A 17,068-nucleotide genomic window follows, 5' to 3' on the forward strand; every position below is an offset into this window, starting at 1 on the left:
TGGCCTAATGGCCTAATGTGTTTTCCTGGTGCTGCAAAACTACATCTCCCATCTCCATAAACTTTTCACTCTGTTGAGAGTGCAATTATGCTTTCTGCACTAGTGTTCCTGCCTCCCCTTCCTATAGGTAAGCGGCAAGGGGGGGGACAGCATTGCAGGAGCCGCCTCAGGCAGAACAGAATTGGCGCTGCTCCTTATGTAGCAAAATGAAAACATGACAGAATTCTGAACTAGTTTAGATGGTACAGAACTGGAACTGAATTATGTTTGTGGCAGTGCTGGTACACAAGGAAGACCATACATTGTACATATGGTGCTTATCTTCTTTGGCTTTATAAAAAAAAATTGAGATATTTGAGCGAAGATGCAAGCAAGATGGTAGCAAACTGATCTATAGGATTACTGCGTGCATCTGGCGTTGGTGGTATAGTGGTGAGCATAGCTGCCTTCCAAGCAGTTGACCCGGGTTCGATTCCCGGCCAACGCAGTAATTGTTTTAGTTTCCTGCTTGGGTTCCATTTCTAGCCAAACAGTAAGTTCTTATGTTTCATTTTATACTATGTATTTGTTATGCATTGTATGGTTAATCTGTTTTAAGTATTGAACACCATAGATAGAAAAATAAGTGAAATTAAACACGTGCCACAAAAATCGCTGCAACATGAAAGATCTCACCTAGTGATGTGCATTACAATTGTCTGCAAGGTGCAAAAATAGGCAATATAATTGACTATGGAAATGTGGAACATTGAATTGATACCGCATGGCAACTCCTAGCACTCTTCATGTAGTCTAACTATAGCTTCCAGAATTTGGTACTACTTTAGATATTATGGAATGCTTGGGTTATAGTTCTTATACACGAAGAGTACCTGGAGCTTTCAGTTTCAGTTTAACCTTTGAATAACAATAGGTGTAAAAGAAAATGTTTGCATTTCTCAAGTAAAACACTTATAAACCAAAAATAATGAGTATGGTTGGCTTAGAAGTCTTAAAATCTTGACAGTTGCAAGTTTAGTTTTTTGAACATTCAAGTCTCTATTTGTATCCAGTTTAAACTAAAACATAAAGTTTCATGCTAAAAGTGATAGGCCGTTTTTCAAGGATAACAATGTGTACTTCAAGGCCAACAACAAAACAAACTGTTTCTGCCCGGTCTCGAACCTGGGAACTTTCGCGTGTTAGGCGAACGTGATAACCACTACACTACAGAAACTTTGTGCATGGCATATTTTACAAATCTGCTCTTCATGATAAAGCAGAGTATTTGAATGTTCATATAATATTTATTTATTTAGAAAGCACTGAAAATTTCTTATTGTTTTTTAATAGGTTTCCACTATCACAATAGAAGATGTTTCATTTTGTCACCTTCTAGGCAGAAATGCACTGTTTTTTACAGTTACATAAGAAATAGTTGTTTGTTAAACATAGAAATATAAATTCTTTCATTAATCAATATAATATATAAGTATTACTTTCCATGGAACAGAATGCTAACAATGCTTATTCACTTAGGACTGACCTCCAAGTCGCAATGTCTTAATATCTGATGCACTGAGAGGAAGTGCATGCGACAAGATGGATGCACGAATAAGTAATAGAAATATTGCAACTACAAACTGCATGCTAACAGAATGCTAAAAATGCTTTTGCGAGACATCACTTATGGCTGAACTCCAAGGCACAATGTCTTCAGATCCGACGCGCATGCACCGAATATAATGTAAGTAATAGAAATATCGCACCTATAAACTGCATGTATCTGACACGACTGTCGGGTTAAGATGCAATGTGCGCCGTTGACATCCAACAGTCGTGTCATGTCAGATGCATGCAGTTTGTGGGTGAGATATTTCCACTATATTTATATAAGTGGGGAGAAAATTACACGCCCAACGTGGGGCTCAAACCCACGACCCTGAGATTAAGAGTCTCATGCTCCACCGACTGAGCTAGCCGGGCCTGTCTGTGGAAGCAATTCAAAAGAATGCAGTGATATGACGAGAGAGTGAATAAGAATTTTGGCAGCATCTTGGGTGATAAATGATTGTTTTTTGGATATGTTCCTTAGGTGGAAGTGACATGATTTAATAAGTGACTGGATATGAGGAGTGAATGACAGGGCAGAATCTAGGATAACCCCAAGGCACCGGGCCTGGGGAGAGGGGGTGATAGTGGAATTCTTAGCTATGATGGATACTTCCGGGATGTTACTGGTGTTAGTTGGAGGAAAGAGAACCATTTCGGTTTTAGAGAGGTTTAAATTAAGGTAGCGTTGCGACATCCAGGTAGAGATAGCGGACAGGCAGGAGGAGACGCGAGTTAGGAGTTCTGGGTTGAGATCAGGAGATGAGAGATAGATCGGAGTATTGTCAGCATAGAGGTGGTAGTGGAAACCATACATATTTGCCGAGGGAGGAAGTATAGAGGGAGAATAGAAATAGTAGAGATTAAAGATAGCATCATATATGTGAGCATTGGTGGTTCAGTGGTAGAATTCTCGCCTGCCACGCGGGAGGCCCGGGTTCGATTCCCGGCCAATGCATCAGTGTTTTTTAATATCCTGTATTTTGTGTCTGTAAATTACCCTTCCATTTAGGTTGCAAGCTCTGTGGAGACATAGAGCTACATCTTCTTGCCTCTTTGGCAGTAAGCTCTTAAACTTTATTGTAACTGTACTTTGTACTTGTTTTGTATTTATTATTTTTTTTTTTTAACAATTCTTTATTTAAATATTTTGGGGTACAGAAAAAAGAAAAGGTTTATTAAGGGGAGGGGTACAGGAAAAAAAAAAAGGACAAAATGGGGGGGGTAGAAGGGGGGAGGTTTGGCTCCGAGTATGTTTATTAATTGTTGCAGGCATATCCATATTTTTTTATATTTTATAGCAGTTTTATCTATTTCATCACTATAGTAACAAGTCCTGTCCCGTATAGTTCCTCCTTACTGCGTAAAATAATAAGTGTCCTGTATATTTTAGTTCGTTGACTTTATAAAGTTTACCCATGGATGCCATATTGACCAAAACTTGTGACTTTGATTATTAGTAAGATATGTGATTTCCTCCATTTGTCTTACTTCTTCAACCTTAGCTAACCATTCCCTACTCGTGGGGATTTCAGTTGACTTCCATTTTAATGGTATTATGACTTTAGCGGACTGCAATAAGTGTAAGGTAAGTGGGTCTTTTATTATTGTCTTCATGTCTGAATTTATGTTCAGTAAAATTAACTGGGGCCAGTTCGATCTTATCTCAAAAGACGTTACCTCCTTTATAGTCTGGAGAACTTCTTCCCAGTATACCTGTAAAGCTGGACATGTTAGCCATACATGGGTATGATTCCCCTCTCCTATATTACATCTCCAGCAAGTTCCCGAACTATTTGGGTATAGTTTTTTTACCTTCATCGGCGTGTAATGCCATCGAGTTAACAATTTATACGCTGACTCCCTAGCTTTGGCTGCTTTAGATATCTGAAATGTGGATTTAATAATGTCTTTCCATGTAGTGTCCGTTATGTCTATATTTAATTCCTCTGCCCATTCCTCACGTTGCAGTTCTGGGCCTACAGCCAGAGTATCCACTAAAAGTTTATATAGTTTGGAGAGCGGCTTATCCATGTCTCTTGTAGATGAGAGTAACATTTCCCAGCATGTTTCCGGTCTATCCCAATTGTCCGATAATTTCGACTGGAGGTATCCGTGCACCTGAGTATATCCCCATAGATCTCTTGGGTGGTTACCCCATCTATTTTGTATCTTTGTTAAGGAAATCATCTTCCCATTTTCCATTAAGTCTTTTATTAATGTATCCTTAGGTCCAATTTTCCCCCATCTAGTAAATGAGCCTCTTTCCAAACTTGGGGTAAACTCTGGATTAAACATTAATGTTTGTAATACATACGGGGTTTGTGTTAGTCCGAATCGTATTTTATTTTTATGCCACACTTTAAGTGTAGCTCCCACTAAGGGGTGGTCACTTGCTAATTTGGGAATATTTCCCTTTTCTGTCCATAAATTATTAGTTAAAGGATAACCATTCATGTGGTATTCCAGAGTGCACCAGTCTTTATTTGTTTTACCCGTAGACCAATCTAATATCCTGGCTAAGTGGGTGGCTATATAATATAAATATGAATCAGGTAATCCCAAACCCCCTTTTTCTTTGGATGCTATTAAAGTGGAGTGTTTTAACCTTGGGTTCTTTTTTCCCCAAATGAATCTAGAGATCATTAATTTGATTGATTTGAAAAAGGAGGTTGGGATCATTATCGGCAATGCTTGAATGTAATAAAGAAGTTCAGGCATAAACACCATTTTTATAGCCTGGATTTTCCCAAACCATGAAAGTCTAAGTTTATCCCAAGTGTCTATTAATTTTTGAAGGGCGCCCATTAAAGGGAGATAGTTATCCTGATACAATTTCCCTAAGTCAGCCCTTATTCTAATTCCCAGGTATTTTATATTTAACTCTATCCATTTAAGAGGAAAACTGGATTTAAGGTGTTGTATTCTTGAGTTTGATAAGTTAATATTCAATAACTCAGATTTATTATAATTCACCTGTATTTATTATTTTAATAACCCCCTGTTTGTTCTACAGGGCCAGGGTCCCCCACATAACGAGCATGTGACGTCACACGCATGCACATAATGAGGAATTTGTGGAACATTTTCATTATGCGCATGTGAGTGACCGGACATGGCTGCTCGCACTGGGAGCTCCCGGTGTAAGGGTAGCGTAAGCACTGGCGGGGAGCATTTTTTTTTAAAAAAACTACTGTTATCTCCAACCAGAATGCAAGTTCAACAGCCATCTGTCCTCAGCCTGCATCCTCCAAACCCCACAATTACCTTCACATGTGATTTCAATAAGGAAAGGAACATCCCAGTGCAATGCATTGTGGGTTATGTAGTTCCTGCATGGGGTCTGTAAGTTGTGGAGAAGTTGTTACAATTTGTAACATCAGTGTTTAGTCCCTCCTTCCCTGCCAGGATTTCAAATGATGCAGAAAGAGAAGAACTGTTAAACAGCTGGATTACAGCATAGAAAATGGCATTTATTTATACTTTTTGAAGAAACCGGTAACTGTGATGGGCATATTAGGGGTTTCTGTGTTATGTGGGCGTCGTTATCAAATTATAGTTTGGATACCGGAGTTCCCCTTTAAAGGGATACTGAAACCAAAAAACTACTTTTAAAAATATAAAAGTACATTAAAAATTACATATACTGTAGGTCATGTTGATTTCCTGGTGTCAGTATCTCTTTAATATCCCCTTCTTTGTGTCTGTAAGTTACCCTTGCATTTAGGTTGCAAGCTCTATATGTTCCTTAGGTGGAAGTGACATGATTTAATAAGTGACTGGATATGAGGAGTGAATGACAGGGCAGAATCTAGGATAACCCCAAGGCACCGGGCCTGGGGAGAGGGGGTGATAGTGGAATTGTTAGCTATGATGGATACTTCCGGGATGTTACTGGTGTTAGTTGGAGGAAAGAGAACCATTTCAGCTTTAGAGAGGTTTAATTTAAGGTAGCGTTGCAACATCCAGGTAGAGATAGCGGACAGGCAGGAGGAGACGCGAGTTAGGAGTTCTGGGTTGAGATCAGGAGATGAGAGATAGATCTGAGTATTGTCAGCATAGAGGTGGTAGTGGAAACCATACAAATTTGCAGAGGGAGGAAGTATAGAGGGAGAATAGTAATAGTAGAGATTATAGATGGCATCATATATGTGAGCATTGGTGGTTCAGTGGTATTCTATATTTTGTGTCTGTAAGTTGCCCTTCCATTTAGGTTTCAAGTAATTAAAAGATGAACATTGGTTCATGAAATCAAAAACTTCATGACTTTTGGGTGAATGAGCAGTAGCTCCATACCGGCAAATGCCTCCAACTGTGCATGACTGCAAAAGTCACGAAGTTTCTGATTTCTTTTTTCGGAAACTTCATGACTTTCAGCACATGCGCAGTGGATCCTTACTGGTAAATGCCTCATACTGCACATGCGCCACCAAACACTGCTGAATCCAGGAAGAAGAGCGCTCGGGAGAAGATGGCTGTCATGAACTCGGCTGGAGAAGACCTAGAAAGAGGGGTAAGTAACAAGTTAGAGGCATTTGCCCGGGGGGAAGGTAGGCTGGGGGGGAGGAGAGAGGAGGCCTACGCAGGGGAGGGTTTTTGTGCCTAGAGGGTTGAATTCTCCTTTAATGGACACAGCACTAAAAGTTGAATAAATGCATGTTCTCACAGTGGCCTAATGGCCTAATGTGTTTTCCTGGTCATCCCTGGCAGCATAATAATAACCTTTGGGTATGCTCTCTCCCTGTTGGATGAGCAGAAGAAAACAACATGCCTCCCATACCCATAAGTACCTCCTCCTCCAACTCCCCTCGTCTTAGTACTAAGCACAAACAAGCTAGGGTGGGTATGCTGCCATAGGGATGACCAGGAAAAGAAAATTATGGTAAGTATGAAACAATTTTCCTTTTTCCTGGTGCTGTAAAACTACAACTCCCATCTCCCTAAACTTTTCACTCTTTTGAAGCACACAACAGCATTAATGAAAATAGACACCATACCAACAACTTTGGACACTCCTTGTCAGGGGCGCTCCGCTAATGAGGCAAGTTGAGCAACTCTCCTCAGGCAGCAGCACCAGAGAGGTTTCCAGGGGTGGCAAAAAGCCGCTTGTGGTACCTTTAAGAGCCGAATTTCTGGTTTGTTTTTAAACCAGAAATTCAGCTTTACTATTGTGAGAGAGTGCAATTGTACTTTCTGCACTAGTGTTCCTGCCTCCCCTTCCTATAGGTAAGCCGACAAGGGGGGGGGGGGGCATTGCAGGAGCCGCCTCAGGCAGAATCAGAATCAGCGCTGCTCCTTGTGTTAAAACATGACAGAATTCTGCACTGGTTTAGATGATACAGAATTGGAACTGAATTATGTTTGTGGCAGTGCTGCTACACAAGGAAGACCATACATTGTACATATAGTACTTATCTTCTTTGGCTTAACTGTTTTTTTTATTTGAGAAAGGCAGAGTGAGGATGCAAGCAAGATGGTAGCAAACTAATCTATAGGATTATTGTGAACATCTGGCGTTGGTGGTATAGTGGTGAGCATAGCTGCCTTCCAAGCAGTTGACCCGGGTTCGATTCCCGGCCAACGCAGTAGCCATTTTAGTTTCCTGATTGGGTTCCATTTCTAGCCAATACAGTAAGTTCTTATGTTTCATTTCATACTATATATTTGTTTTGCATTGTATGGTTAATCTACATTAAGCATTGAACACCATAGATAGAAAAATAAGTGAAATTAAACACGTGCCACAAAAATTGCCCCAACGTGAAAGATCTCACCTAGTGATGTGCATTACAATTGTCTGCAAGGTGCAAAATATATCAAACTTCTGCTGCGGAGCACTGATCAAAGCATTCTTGGAGTCTGGTAAGGTTAATATCAATGTGTCGGCTTTAATTATGTGCTTTAAAAATTGCAACGGAGGCAGGGCCGGATTTGTGGCAAGGCCGCATAGGACCGGCCTAGGGCACCAGCTGTGCCGGCGTTTTTTCGCCGGTGCACTGGGAAGGTGGGCGCTAGGACCACGCAGCCGCCTGGTCGGACCGCGCAGCCTAGGGGCGGCCAGAAGTGAAATCCGGCGCTGAAAGGAGGGGATTTACATCTAACGCGTTTCGTGTCAAAAGACTTGACACTTCATCAATGAAGTGTCAAGTCTGTTGACACGAAAGCGTTAGATGTAAATCCCCTCCTTTGTAATTTTAAAAGCGCATAAATGAAGTGTCAAGTCTTTTGACACGAAACACGTTAGATGTAAATCCCCTTTAAATAACAGTTTTATGAGATTATGCAGCCTCTACATAACAATGCATCCCCTGGCAAAAGGGCACTAATGAAAAGTTAAAGGGTACAGTGACTCGGATGGTTTGCAATGCTGTAAAATCTGACTGATTATAGCAAATTGCTTCTTGTTTGCTATTGGTTACTATTAAAGAGTAATCGATGTTGCTTTGTTTAGTGTAAGAAATAGCAAATTAGATATTTAATTACAAAATAAAATAAAACTATGCAAAAAGTACAGGTGGAAAATACTGTCATTTAAGAGGTGCAAAAAACTTTCTGCAAGACATAGGTTGATCCAGCAGTCATCTGATCCTTCAAATACATTATCCATTTGCACCACCAGCCCCTGCTTAAAGGTGTCATTGCAGTCATATCCCCACCCTTCCTGTGTTCTTTTAAGGAACAGTAAAAGTAAAAAAGTGTTTTAAAGGAATGACAATCTATTGTCAATCCTTTTTAATTTTATTCTATTTCTTCACTCGAACTAAGTAAATGAGCCCCACAGGTACACACTCTAACACAGTGGTCCCCAACCAGTAGCTCGCGAGCAACATGTTGCTCACCGACCCCTTGGATGTTGCTCCCAGTGGCCTCAAAGCAGGTGCTTATTTTTGAATTCCCAGCTTCAAGGCAAGTTTTGGTTGCATAGAAACCAGGTGTTCTGCCAAATAGAGCCTCCTGTAGGCTACCAGTCCATGAAGGGACTACCAAACAGCCAACAACAACCCTTAATTGACATCCCCATGGAATTTTTCATGCTTGTGTTGCTCTCCAACTCTTTTTTACATTCAAATGTGGCTCACGAGTAAAAAAAGGTTGGGGACCCCTGCTCTAACACAACTACATGTTTGTGTCTACATAAAACCGCACCAATAGAAATAATCAGAGACACCATTAATTAATGTGTTTCAGTCATCAATTGAAGTACTATACAATGGGGAGAAATGTTATACTTAAACAGGGCAAAAAATTGAGCGCCCGAACAGGGACTTGAACCCTGGACCCTCAGATTAAAAGTCTGATGCTCTACCGACTGAGCTATCCGGGCTCTGAAGTCACAAGAAATGATTGTGAGCTAGGATGGTAGAGAATACTGATTGCATTCATTTCTGTTCTATGTGTACTGTAAAAAGATTAGTGGGGGGTTCTAATGTAGGAAGACATACAGGTGGGACTTCTAGATCCTCTAATTGCTTTCCCATGGCAATGAAGAGAATTGCGATTGGTAAAACATATGCGTCACTTCGGCTTTCTGAAGTTGTGCGACTAATCTCTTCATCTACCATTGCCCTAATCTATTTTTGGGCTGAAATCTATCCCATGTGCATAGTGGCAGGTAAAGACAAATGGCTGGTTTGGAAGCTAAAAAACTCTGGCAAAGCTAATGCAGAGCAGCAAAGCTCTCTCCAAAAAAAACCCACTTTGTTTTGATTTAATAATTACTTTACTTAGGCACCACTAAAAGCAAAGTTTAGGAGCTATAGTTCAATTCTAACCAGAGTACCGTCTGTATGAGGATAATCGGAATGTATTAAATTGAACCTAATCTTGGTTAAGAGGACTTGTAGCTCGAACTTTAATTAGCTGAAGCTGAATATTTAGCAACACATCTCTACAACTCATTTACTTCTTATTGCTGTATCTACAATGTCACATGGCTTGTGCTTAATATATTCATTTTGGAAAAGCTCCAATATAGTCATTTCTGACTTGTTACGTCTCCTTGTTTCTGCAGATGTTCACATTCAGTCCTTTTGCAGACACTCAAAGGGGGAGGAATACAGCAACAGATCCCACCCACCTTTACCCAAAATGGTTTGCTCCACCTCTTTTTTTTCAGATTAGAGCAGTCTATGAATTTAAAGAGTTCCAGTTATTCAGCAAGACTCTTCTATCAGGTAAGTGTAGTGTTTGTACAACTTATTCACTTACACAATTTATAAAAGCTTATAACAATTAGCTTAGTGAAGTTATTATTACTGAAAATTTAGATACAAGGCTGATAAATCTTTAAAAAAAAAAAATCGAGCCAGGTAGGAGTCGAACCTACAATCTTCTGATCCGTAGTCAGACGCGTTATCCATTGCGCCACTGGCCCACTTATGGTTAAATCTTAAATGCATAGAAATTACTTGGTTTCAGCTAAACCTAAATAATAAATTTTTATTAACATTTATTAAAATTGCTTATTAGTCAGTGTCCTATTGGGCTCCCAGTAATCTCGGGGTCTGCTTCCTTTATAATTATATTCCCTCATTAAAGGACCAGCAGGAACAAAAATGAAAAACAATCATTAATCTGATATATAATCTATATTAAATATGACTCTTCTATCAGGTAAGTGTAGTGTTTGCATAGCTAACTCACTTAGATGATATATAAAAAGCCATTACAATTATCTTAGTGAAGTTATTATTACCAAGATTTTATATGTAAGGATGATACAACTTTAAAAACTACGAGCCAGGTAGGAGTCGAACCTACAATCTTCTAATCCGTAGTCAGACACGTTATCCATTGCGCCACTGGCCCACTCATGGTTTTAGATTAATGGCATAGAAATTACTTGGCTCCACCTAAACCTAAATAATACATGTTAATTAATACTTATTGAAAATTGCTTATCAGTCAGTGTCCCACTGGGCTTCCAGTTATCTCGGGATTGGCTTCCTTTTTAATTACACCCCTTATTAAAGGACCAAAAATGAAGACGCACGGATTTCATAGTAATGTCTGATTAATACTGTTAACCCTGAAAATATCTTGTGAATATTTAAATAAACCTGGGAATTGACTTTTATTATTAATGTGTGGTGTTCTGATATAAAGGAGAGCTAACCTGGTAAATGACACGGGATTATGTTAAAAGGTACTAAGTTTGCCCAGGAGCAGCGACCAATCAGCAAGTAGAAATTATTGGCAAACATCTTATTGGTTGCTATGTGTTATTGTTCCTGGTCAAACTTAGAGCTTTTTTATTACATATAGGGGGTTGTGTCTCTCTCTTTAATAAAGGAGAGTTGCAGCTGAACACTGCTTGGCAAGTTTCTTCCTAATTCTTATTTCAATTGAATATTTGGAAACAAACGTTTTACATTACTATAATATAAGTAAATGTTATTGCAGCTTGTATGTGAGAATTTATTTCATGCTACCCACCTGACTACTCTAATGTCTTGTCTAGCAAACTCTAAAAGCCTGTCTCACTTTATGCTCAATAGCCTTGTTGCAGTCATTTGGAGCAGAATGCAGCCCAACCAGGTCCGGACTGAGAATTAAAATAGGCCCTGGCATTTCAGGAACATAGATGCCCAATCAGCCCACATAGAGGCCCAAACAGCCCCCACCAGCCCACTAAATACTGACTTTCTATGGGATCTTATAGCAGCCCCTCTGGCATCTGACTCAACCCCTAGGCACAAAAATCCCCCTCTCCCCTGTGAATGCCTCATACTGCACATGCGCCACCAAACACTGCTGAATCCATGAAGAAGAGCGCTCGGGAGAAGATGGCTGCTGTGATCTCTGCTGGAGAGGACCTAGAAAGAGGAGTAAGTAACAAGTTAGAGGCATTTGCCAGGGGGGAGGGAGGCTGGGGGGGCTATGCAGGGGAAGGGGGAGGGATTTTGCGCCTAGGGGGTTGAATTCTCCTTTAATGGAAATAGCACTAAAAGTTGAATAAATGCAGTTCACATGCCCCAGTGGCCTAATGGCCTAATGTGTTTTCCTGGTGCTGCAAAACTACATCTCCCATCTCCATAAACTTTTCACTCTGTTGAGAGTGCAATTATGCTTTTTGCACTAGTGTTCCTGCCTCCCCTTCCTATAGGTAAGCCGGCAAGGGGGGGACAGCATTGCAGGAGCTGCCTTAGGCAGAACAGAATTGGCGCTGCTCCTTATGTAGCAAAATGAAAACATGACAGAATTCTGAACTAGTTTAGATGCTACAGAACTGGAACTGAATTATGTTTGTGGCAGTGCTGGTACACAAGGAAGACCATACATTGTACATATGGTGCTTATCTTCTTTGGCTTTATTAAAAAAAATTGAGGATATTTGAGAAAGGCGGAGCGGAGATGCAAGCAAGATGGTAGCAAACTGATCTATAGGATTACTGTGTGCATCTGTCGTTGGTGGTATAGTGGTGAGCATAGCTGCCTTCCATGCAATTGACCTGGGTTCGATTCCCGGCCAATGCAGTAACTGTTTTAGTTTCCTGCTTGGGTTCCATTTCTAGCCAATACATAAAGTTCTTATGTTTCATTTTATACTATGTATTTGTTATGCATTGTATGGTTAATCTGTTTTTAAGTATTGAACACCACAGATAGAAAAATAAGTGAAATTAAACACGTGCCACAAAAATCGCCCCAACATGAAAGGTCTCACCTAGTAATGTGCATGACAATTGTCTGCAAGGTGCAAAAATAGGCAATATAATTGACTATGGAAATGTGGAACATTGAATTGATACGGCATAGCAACTCCTAGCACTCTTCATGTAGTCTAACTATAGCTTCCAGAATTTGGTACTACTTTAGATATTATGGACTACTTGGGTTATAGTTCTTATACGCGAAGAGTACCTGGAGCTTTCAGTTTCGGTTTAACCTTTGAATAACAATAGGTGTAAAAGAAAATGTTTGCATTTCTCAAGTAAAACACTTATAAACCAAAAATAACGAGTATGGTTGACATAGAAGTCTTAAAATCTTGACAGTTGCAAGTTTAGTTTTTTGAACATTCAAGTCTCTATTTGTATCCAGTTTAAACTAAAGCATAAAGTTTCATGCTAGAAGTGATAGGCCGTTTTTCAAGGATAACAATGTGTACCTCAATGCCAACAACAAAAAGAACTGTTTCTGCCCGGTCTCGAACCGGGGACCTTTCGCGTGTTAGGCGAACGTGATAACCACTACACTACAGAAACTTCTTGCATGACAATTTTTACAAATCTGCTCTTCATGATAAACAGTGTATTTGAATGTTCATACAAAATTTATTTATTTAGAAAGCACTGAAAATTTCTTATTGTTTTTTAATAGGTTTCCACTATCACAATAGAAGATGTTTCATTTTGTCACCTTCTAGGCAGAAATGCCCTGTTTTTTACATTTACATAAGAAATAGTTGTTTGTTAAACATAGAAATATAAATTCTTTCATTAATCAATATAATATATAAGTATTACTTTCCATGGAACAGAATGCTAACAATGCTTATTCACTTAGGACTGACCTCCAAGTCGCAATGTCTTAATATCTGATGCACTGAGAGGAAGTGCATGCGACAAGATGGATGCACGAATAAGTAATAGAAATATTGCAACTACAAACTGCATGCTAACAATGCTTGTGCGAGACATCACTTATGGCTGAACTCCACGGCACAATGTCTTCAGATCCGACGCGCATGCACCGAATATAATGTGAGTAATAGAAATATCGCACCTATAAACTACATGTATCTGACACGACTGTCGGGTTAAGATGCAATGTGCGCCGTTGACATCCAACAGTCGTGCCATGTCAGATGCATGCAGTTTGTGGTTGAGATATTCCCACTATATTTATATAAGTGGGGAGAAAATGACACGCCCAACGTGGGGCTCGAACCCACGACCCTGAGATTAAGAGTCTCATGCTCTACCGACTGAGCTAGCCGGGCCTGTCTGTGGAAGCAAGATGCAGTGATATGACGAGAGAGTGAATAAGAATTTTGGCAGCATCTTGGGTGATAAATGATTGTATTTTGGATTTGTTCCTTAGGTGGAAGTGACATGATTTAATAAGTGACTGGATATGAGGAGTGAATGACAGGGCAGAATCTAGGATAACCCCAAGGCACCGGGCCTGGGGAGAGGGGGTGATAGTGGAATTGTTAACTATGATGGATACTTCCGGGATGTTACTGGTGTTAGTTGGATGAAAGAGAACCATTTCAGCTTTAGAGAGGTTTAATTTAAGGTAGCGTTGCGACATCCAGGTAGAGATAGCGGACAGGCAGGAGGAGACGCGAGTTAGGAGTTCTGGGTTGAGATCAGGAGATGAGAGATAGATCTGAGTATTGTCAGCATAGAGGTGGTAGTGGAAACCATACAAATTTGCCGAGGGAGGAAGTATAGAGGGAGAATAGTAATAGTAGAGATTATAGATGGCATCATATATGTGAGCATTGGTGGTTCAGTGGTAGAATTCTCGCCTGCCACGCGGGAGGCCCGGGTTCGATTCCCGGCCAATGCATGCAGTCTTTTTTAACATTCTATATTTTTTGTCTGTAAGTTGCCCTTCCATTTAGGTTTCAAGTCATTAAAAGATGAACATTGGTTCATGAAATAAGAAACTTCATGACTTTTGGGCGAATGAGCAGTAGCTCCATACCGGCAAATGCCTCCAACTGTGCATGACCCCAAAAGTCACGAAGTTTCTGATTTCTTTTTTCGGAAACTTCATGACTTTCAGCACATGCGCAGTAGATCCTTACTGGTAAATGCCTCATACTGCACATGCGCTACCAAACGCTGCTGAATCCAGTAAGAAGAGCGCTCGGGAGAAGATGGCTGCCATGAACTCATCTGGAGAAGACCTAGAAGGAGGGGTAAGTAACAAGTTAGAGGCATTTGCCCGGGGGAAGGTAGGCTGGGGGGGAGGAGAGAGGAGGCCTACGCAGGGGAGGGTTTTTGTGCCTAGAGGGTTGAATTCTCCTTTAATGGACACAGCACTAAAAGTTGAATAAATGCATGTTCTCACAGTGGCCTAATGGCCTAATGTGTTTTCCTGGTCATCCCTGGCAGCATAATAATAACCTTTGGGTATGCTCTCTCCCTGTTGGATGAGCAGAAGAAAACAACATGCCTCCCATACCCATAAGTACCTCCTCCTCCAACTCCCCTCATCTTAGTACTAAGCACAAACAAGCTAGGGTGGGTATGCTGCCATAGGGATGACCAGGAAAAGAAAATTATGGTAAGTATGAAACAATTTTCCTTTTTCCTGGTGCTGTAAAACTACAACTCCCATCTCCCTAAACTTTTCACTCTTTTGAAGCACACAACAGCATTAATGAAAATAGACACCATACCAACAACTTTGGACACTCCTTGTCAGGGGCAACTCTCCTCAGGCAGCAGCACCAGAGAGGTTTCCAGGGGTGGCAAAAAGCCGCTTGTGGTACCTTTAAGAGCCAAATTTCTGGTTTGTTTTTAAACCAGAAATTCAGCTTTACTATTGTGAGAGAGTGCAATTGTACTTTCTGCACTAGTGTTCCTGCCTCCCCTTCCTATAGGTAAGCCGGCAAGGGGGGGGCATTGCAGGAGCCGCCTCAGGCAGAATCAGAATCAGCGTTACTCCTTGTGTTAAAACATGACAGAATTCTGCACTGGTTTAGATGATACAGAATTGGAACTGAATTATGTTTGTGGCAGTGCTGCTACACAAGGAAGACCATACATTGTACATATAGTACTTATCTTCTTTGGCTTAACTGTTTCTTTATTTGAGAAAGGCAGAGTAAGGATGCAAGTAAGATGGTAGCAAACTAATCTATAGGATTATTGTGAACATCTGGCGTTGGTGGTATAGTGGTGAGCATAGCTGCCTTCCAAGCAGTTGACCCGGGTTCGATTCCCGGCCAACGCAGAAGACATTTTAGTTTCCTGCTTGGGTTCCATTTCTAGTCAATACATTAAGTTCTTATGTTTCATTTCATACTATATATTTGTTTTGCATTGTATGGTAAATCTATATTAACCATTGAACACCATAGATAGAAAAATAAGTGAAATTAAACACGTGCCACAAAAATTGCCCCAACGTGAAAGATCTCACCTAGTGATGTGCATTACAATTGTCTGCAAGGTGCAAAATATATCAAACTTCTGCTGCGGAGCACTGAACAAAGCATTCTTGGAGTCTGGTAAGGTTAATATCAATATGTCGGCTTTATTTATGTGCTTTTAAAATTACAAAGTAGGGGATTTACATCTAACGCGTTTCGTGTCAAAAGACTTGACACTTCATCAACGAAGTGTCAAGTCTTTTGACACGAAACGCGTTAGATGTAAATCCCCTCCTTTGTAATTTTAAAAGCGCATAAATAAAGCCGACACATTGATATTAACCTTACCAGACTCCAAGAATGCTTTGATCAGCACTCCGCAGCGGTAACAGAGGATTGATGTAGTAGCCGGTCAGAAGGAGCTGGCGTGCATGGGATGAGCTCCGCCATTGCCACATCGCTGTTTTTTGTTTTGAAGGTGCAAAATATAGGCAATTTTATTAACTATGGAAATGTGGAACATTGAATTAATACCACATAGCAACTTCTAGCACTCTTCATGTAATATAACTATAGCTTCCAGAATTTGGCACTACTTTAGATATTATGGAATGCTTGGGTTATAGTTCTTATACACAAAGAGTACCTGGAGCTTTCAGTTTCGGTTTAACCTTTAAATAACAATAGGTGTAAAAGAAAATGTTTGCATTTCTCAAGTAAAAACACATAAACCAAAAATAACGAGTATGGTTGACATAGAAGTCTTAAAATCTTGACAGTTGCAAGTTTACTTTTTTGAACATTCAAGTCTCTATTTGTATCCAGTATAAAATGAAACATAAAGTTCCATGCTAGAAGTGGTAGGCCGTTTTTCAAGGCTAATGGTACACATTTTCAATGTGTACCAACAAAAGGGATTGTTTCTGCCCAGTCTCGAACCAGGGACCTTTCGCGTGTTAGGCGAACGTGATAACCACTACACTACAGAAACTTCATGCATGACAGGGTTTAGAAATCTGCTCTTCATGATAAAGTAGAGTATTTGAATGGCTAATTTCATACAATATTTATTTACATTAGCACTGAAAAAAATTATTGTTTTTTAATAGGTAGATAATAGGTAGTTTAATAGGTAGGTTTTTTAATAGGTTTAATAAGATGTTTCATTTTGTCACCTTCTAGGCAGAAAGCACTGTTGGTTACGGTTACATAAGAAATAGTTGTTTGTTAAACATAGAAATATAAATTCTTTCATTAAAAAATATAATATTTAAGTAATACTTTCCATAGAACAGAATACTAACAATATTTTTAGGAGACAACATCACATAGGGCTGAACTCCAAGGTGCAATGTCTTAAGATCTGATGCAAGAGGAAGTGCATGCGACAAGATGGATGCACCGAATATAATGTATAAGTAATAG

General features: G+C 40.0%; 13 non-coding genes across 13 annotated transcripts; 5 read left to right on the forward strand and 8 right to left on the reverse strand.

Moving 5' to 3' along the window:
* The first annotated feature begins 415 nt into the window (after positions 1 to 415).
* Positions 416 to 487, forward strand: trnag-ucc. Its single transcript has one exon. It is a non-coding gene; the product is annotated as a tRNA-Gly (tRNA).
* Positions 488 to 1,143: 656 nt separating this feature from the next.
* On the reverse strand, positions 1,144 to 1,216 carry trnav-aac. Its single transcript has one exon. It is a non-coding gene; the product is annotated as a tRNA-Val (tRNA).
* A 676-nt stretch (positions 1,217 to 1,892) lies between these two features.
* Positions 1,893 to 1,965, reverse strand: trnak-cuu. The gene has a single exon. It is a non-coding gene; the product is annotated as a tRNA-Lys (tRNA).
* A 512-nt stretch (positions 1,966 to 2,477) lies between these two features.
* On the forward strand, positions 2,478 to 2,548 carry trnag-gcc. Its single transcript has one exon. It is a non-coding gene; the product is annotated as a tRNA-Gly (tRNA).
* A 4,555-nt stretch (positions 2,549 to 7,103) lies between these two features.
* On the forward strand, positions 7,104 to 7,175 carry trnag-ucc. The gene has a single exon. It is a non-coding gene; the product is annotated as a tRNA-Gly (tRNA).
* A 1,666-nt stretch (positions 7,176 to 8,841) lies between these two features.
* trnak-uuu lies at positions 8,842 to 8,914 on the reverse strand. The gene has a single exon. It is a non-coding gene; the product is annotated as a tRNA-Lys (tRNA).
* A 977-nt stretch (positions 8,915 to 9,891) lies between these two features.
* Positions 9,892 to 9,964, reverse strand: trnar-acg. The gene has a single exon. It is a non-coding gene; the product is annotated as a tRNA-Arg (tRNA).
* A 361-nt stretch (positions 9,965 to 10,325) lies between these two features.
* Positions 10,326 to 10,398, reverse strand: trnar-acg. Its single transcript has one exon. It is a non-coding gene; the product is annotated as a tRNA-Arg (tRNA).
* Positions 10,399 to 12,724: 2,326 nt separating this feature from the next.
* trnav-aac lies at positions 12,725 to 12,797 on the reverse strand. The gene has a single exon. It is a non-coding gene; the product is annotated as a tRNA-Val (tRNA).
* Positions 12,798 to 13,461: 664 nt separating this feature from the next.
* On the reverse strand, positions 13,462 to 13,534 carry trnak-cuu. The gene has a single exon. It is a non-coding gene; the product is annotated as a tRNA-Lys (tRNA).
* A 504-nt stretch (positions 13,535 to 14,038) lies between these two features.
* trnag-gcc lies at positions 14,039 to 14,109 on the forward strand. Its single transcript has one exon. It is a non-coding gene; the product is annotated as a tRNA-Gly (tRNA).
* A 1,323-nt stretch (positions 14,110 to 15,432) lies between these two features.
* trnag-ucc lies at positions 15,433 to 15,504 on the forward strand. Its single transcript has one exon. It is a non-coding gene; the product is annotated as a tRNA-Gly (tRNA).
* Positions 15,505 to 16,561: 1,057 nt separating this feature from the next.
* On the reverse strand, positions 16,562 to 16,634 carry trnav-aac. The gene has a single exon. It is a non-coding gene; the product is annotated as a tRNA-Val (tRNA).
* Between the last annotated feature and the right edge of the window lie 434 nt (positions 16,635 to 17,068).

This window comes from Xenopus laevis, chromosome 3L, assembly GCF_017654675.1.
Source record: "Xenopus laevis strain J_2021 chromosome 3L, Xenopus_laevis_v10.1, whole genome shotgun sequence".
In the NCBI taxonomy this organism is placed as follows: Eukaryota; Metazoa; Chordata; class Amphibia; order Anura; family Pipidae; genus Xenopus; species Xenopus laevis.